We start from the raw sequence: 5522 nt of genomic DNA, 5'->3' as shown, positions 1-5522 counted from the left end.
CCATCCAAATCTTTGAGTTTGTATACAGGAGGAGATCGGGGTATCCGCTCATACACTGTAAACACTTCATCCGTAAAACTCTGTTTGTATTTTTTGTCAAACACTCCACGTACCTTGGATATTCTGACAAGATCCCCCTGTTTAAACATTGTCACTGAGTCCCTGCAATATCTGTTGGAGGTAACATCGTACAGATTCTGAAACTGTAAAGGCATTTTCTGAAGTCACTTCCATTGGGCTCATCTTAATGCTGGTGTGGTAGCTGTGGTTGTAGCTTCTAGTTAAATTTTGCAGGACGTCAATGTACCGCCGGGTGTTGTTAGCAGTAAAATATCCCCACATCCTTGTTTTTAACGTACGGTTAAACCTCTCAACCACAAAGGCTTTTGCTTCACTTGCTGTGGCAAAATGTTCAATACCGTGTTTCTCCATTAGAAGCTTAAATTTCTTGTTAAAATATTCTTTCCCTGCATCAGTCTGAAGTTTTTTTGGGATCTGACTTTCTTTAAAAACTGATTCAAAAGCCTTTACCACCTCAGCGGCTGTTTTCCTCTTTAAAACACGTACTTACGCCCTCTTTGAAAAGATGTCAATGACTGTTAATAAATAATTGTAACCATCATTTTCCATGGCCAGAGCTTGCATGTCACAGAGATCGGCTTGGAACTGTCTCAATGGTCTGGTGACAAAAACTCTGTTTCTCGGGAACTTTATTCTTGCAGGTTTATGTAGAGTATAGGTATCTTCTCCCGATAAAAAATCTTTAACTTTTTCAACCGCTACCTTCTTCCCCGTTTCATCTTGTATAACCCTCCTCAACCTTTCTAAACCCCCTAAACTTCCAGGATTTGATGGGTTGTAATATACATTTTTCATGATCCTTCTTTCAGACATCCCAGTTTTATGCTCACTCTGATGACTACTTGTTAAATAATGAATAAAACAAACACCTGAGGGTATGTTTATACTTCTTTTTTTATTTTATACCCGTATTTAATAGAGAAACAGAAAAAAAAAAAAAACACATTCAGATAATAAAGATCAATTCAAACATTGCAATCTTTAAAAAAAAACCAAAACTGTTATATATGTATACCAGTAGAAAGCTGAGAGAGAATACAGAAAAGACAAAACAAGTCATCAATCATCTGAGATCGGATCGTAGCACTCTGAGACAGAGTTAAGCTGCTTGAGACAATCATTACCGCTCATCTTATCGTACATATCAGTGATTGCACTATGGAAGCCTTGTACCGATTTCAGTTCATATAAAACCGTCTCAGCAATCGTTTTCACTCTGAAGTCATCTGCTTGTATGCGTCAAAGTGTCAGAAGTTTCCGAATAGCAGGAAGGAGCTTGGGGTTTACGAGTCGTCGCACGATGCGTTGAAAGTTGACTTGGTAATACTCCTCCTCCAATATCTCCAGGCACTGATGCTGTCGTTGGCTCGGGTGGTTCGTAATGCACCCATAACAGGTTTCTTTGACATAGTTCAAACAGGTTATGTTGAATAAATGAAGTATTGCTGTTTTCACCGTATTGATGAGAGCGCTTGAGATCCAGCCATCAATTTCATCACCCTGATTACTCTCCTCCTCCTCTGGTGAAGGCTGAGGGGCAGGTATCGGGTCTGGAGTTGGTGGGGAGGGTGAGTAGCTGATGGTTGCCTTGTCCTCCACGATCACCCTCTTGTCTTCAGGTTGGATATCTGTGTGTACAGACTCAGCCACGCATAGTGGTGAATAGAGGCCGGGTGAAGGCGGATGATACGATCTGAGGTTGTATCCTGTCGGTGTCCCTGAACTGAATAGGGACTCTCAAAGAGCTGCGACGATGAGGCGGCTGGTGAGTAGAGGTCTGGAGAAGGTGGATGATATGGCCCGGTGTTGAAGCTTTTATCATCATGATCAGGAGAGAAGACGGTCTCTTCTTGCTGGCTGTAGAGGTCCCAGTATGGTGTTTTCCCGTACGCTCCATACATTCTCAAGGTCTGCCGCCCGCCGTTATGAAGAAGAAGAGTCTGTGAGCTCGCAGTTAGACCCTGATATATAGCGCAGGAAGGTGGGAGGGTCCTCAAGAAGGGGAGTGGGTCCTCAAAAGAGGGTGGGTCCTCAAAAGAGGGTGGGTCCTCAAAAGAGGGTGGGCTTTAGATCCACAACAGGGAACGTCAGGATTCTTTTCACTGACATAACATCAATCCAGCAGCGTGGGTTTTCGAAAAGGTTGGAAAGACGCTGTCCAATTTCATTCATCTTCTCAACCCAAGCATCATACGGTAGAGCCAGCACAGTCTTGAATACACCGCAGTTCTGATTGAATGCCTCCAACACAAACAGATCTGAGGGGGTCGTCTGGTTATTCTTGCGTTTGCTTGCCTGAAAAGACCAGCGGCCATTTGCTGTGGTTTTTGACCCCCACACTGCACTAAAGAGAGGTTCTCTCGCAGCTATTTCAACATCGGAAGGACACATTCTCATCCTTTTTGCTGGTCGAGGAGAGCTTTCATCTTCATCCTCCCTTTCGTACACTGAGACTGATTCAGGGTTATTAAGGTGTGGGATTGCCAGCCGTAACACAGCCCAGTCGTTGTGGGTGAGAGTACACAGAGCCAATGATCCATTAAATACCTCGTCTTGATCCAATTGATACAGGCAGAGCTCTCCTATTTCGTACATGAAAATATACCCCCAGCTACCGCTCAGTCCATATGGTTCCAAAGACCACTCTTCCTGCAGAGTGTCGAACGGAGGCCTTTGTACCTTGCATAGGTGATATGTTGATTTCTTCGGGGCATCCATTTCACGGCGCGTATGCCTGTAGACGGTTACTGGGGTTTCACACAGAAGAGATGTACGTCTTAGCTGACCTGAGGCCTGTTTTTCATCCATTGTTATTGGTGAAGTTGAACCATCATCTGCAGAGTATGTTACGATAGGAATTCCGATAGGTATCTCAGACGAGGAAATAGATGATGTAGATGGTTGTTCATCATCTTGGCACATCTTGCTTTTCTCCCCGGTTTGATGAAAAACTCTCTTAACTCTAACCATTGTTCAACAAGCGTTCTTTTTCAGCGAATGCTGCAGGTAAATTGTTGCATTTTCCGCTAGTATTTAAAACAAACAATGAAGAACGCCCCTCTGTTTTTTAATTTGTTGATTCTAGATTCGCTCCCTAATGACAAAATCCTATTAGCGCGCTTAGTTACGCCCCTTGGCCATACCCCCCCGAGACACCTCAGCAACAGCGCAGACGCGTTAATTCATTAAACAGTGGATGTGTATTGTCAGACAATGCTCCAGACATATAGCCAGGAAAGTGCCATTTTCCTCTTAATTACTTTGTGACTACAGTTGGTGTGAAGACTGTCTGAGACAATGCACACCTGTGGATGTTTAGAGGTCTGCCCATCTATTCATTAAACAGTGGATGTGTATTGTCAGACAATGCTCCAGACTTATAGCCAGGAATTGCTATTTTCCTCTTGATTACTTTTGACTACAGTTGGTGTGAAGACTGTCTGAGACAATACACAAGTTGTCTGCTTTAATTCAATAAACAGTGACATGTCTGAGTATTTTATAACCTTTATTTTTTATTTTTTTCAGTTTCTTGTTACGTTTTACATAGACATACTGGTTACAACCTCTGGCTCCCACGTGGAATGAGGAGAAAACTGTTTTCTCTAAATCATCAATAACTATTGCTCTAAGGTGAGAAAAAAGAAAAGCCTAAGGTAAGTAAAATTATCATCCATTTTACCAAATGGAGTCTCTCATGATTCCAAACAAAGTCTTTTAGCTGTAGAATCCATTTCTAATTTGGAAACCGGATGCTGAGCACTCATAAAAATTGTTTTCTGTTCATTGGTTTCTCTGTTTTAGATCATCTCTACAACAGAAGCCAATTCATCCTTCTTTTCTAAATAGCATCTAAATAACCCCCTGTGTTAAAACAAAATGAATTTACAATCTGTCAGGTTCTCTCTTCTTATCAGAATTTCGTGTGATGTGCCTGCATTAAATTGAGTGACCTTTTAAAGTGGAGAAACTACATGTTTTGTTTTTAGATGTAAAAAACATCTAAAAACATACAATTAGAAAGAGTCGCTTCCTTGTAATGACAACTTCCGGTTAATGACAACATCCGATTAATGATGATATCCGGCTAATGACAACATCCGATTAATGATGATATCCGGCTAATGACAACATCCGATTAATGATGATATCCGGTTACGTCACAGGAAGGCCCAGCCACTGGAAGTCCCGCCCTAGGATGTCCCAGCCACCAGAAGTCCCGCCCACCTGTCAAAATTTTCACACCTCGTTTGATTGAAGGATGTCCTTAATGTCTCTGATCTCCTCCCAGGCGCTCCGCTACCATTCAGCAGACTCTTTAATCTCTCCGGACCCGAGAGAAAGGTCATGAAAGAGTACATTGAGGATTCTTTAGCATCTGGGATCATTCGTCCGTCTACCTCCCCTGTTGGCGCCGGATTCTTCTTCGCGGGTAAGAAGGACGGCACATTAAGACCCTGTATTGATTATAGAGGATTGAATCAAATCACTATTAAAAATAAATATCCACTACCACTTATTGATTCCATACATGAACAATTACATTCTGCCAAGATCTTCACTAAACTCGACCTGTGCAATGCTTACCATTTGGTCTGGATCCGAGAGGGTGATGAGTGGAAAACAGCTTTCAAAACCCCCCTAGGACATTTTGAGTATTTGGTTATGCCTTTCGGGTTGACTAATGCACCCGCTGTTTTCCAGGCTCTTATTAATGATGTTCTTCGTGACTTTCTCAACCTCTTTGTTTTCGTTTATCTGGATGACCTTTTGATTTTTTCCCAGGACATAGAACAACATCGCCAGCATGTCAGAACAGTTCTCCAGAGGCTTTTTGAGAATCAACTCTTTGTTAAAGCCGAAAAGTGCGAATTCAGTGTCACATCTGTGTCTTTTTTGGGTTTTATTTTTGAGGCAGGCAGGTACAGAACTGATCCCGAGAAAACCAAGGCAGCGGCAGAGTGGCCTACTCCAACTGATTGTAGGCAACTTCAAAGGTTCTTGGGATTTGCAAATTTTTATAGGAAGTTTATAAGGAACTACAGTCAGGTTACTGCACCTCTCACTCAACTCACCTCCTCTCTGAAAACGTTCCATTGGACTCCTGAGGCAGAAAGGGCATTTGGGGAATTAAAGACTCTATTTTCTTCAGCACCCATATTGACCCATCCTGATCCATGTGCACAATTTATTGTAGAGGTTGATGCTTCTGACATTGGAGTAGGGGCTATTCTTTCTCAACGGTCTCCTCTGGATGATAAGGTACATCCATGTGCCTATTTTTCTCGTCGCTTGTCTCCAGCAGAGAAAAATTATGATGTGGGCAACCGTGAACTTTTAGCCATCAAGTTGGCGCTTGAGGAATGGCGGCATTGGTTAGAGGGTACTGAAGTCCCTTTTCTCATTTGGACTGATCATAAGAACCTCTCCTACATTCAAAA

This window comes from Girardinichthys multiradiatus, chromosome Y, assembly GCF_021462225.1.
Source record: "Girardinichthys multiradiatus isolate DD_20200921_A chromosome Y, DD_fGirMul_XY1, whole genome shotgun sequence".
NCBI lineage: Eukaryota > Metazoa > Chordata > Actinopteri > Cyprinodontiformes > Goodeidae > Girardinichthys > Girardinichthys multiradiatus.
Note: the sequence above shows the minus strand (reverse complement) of the source record.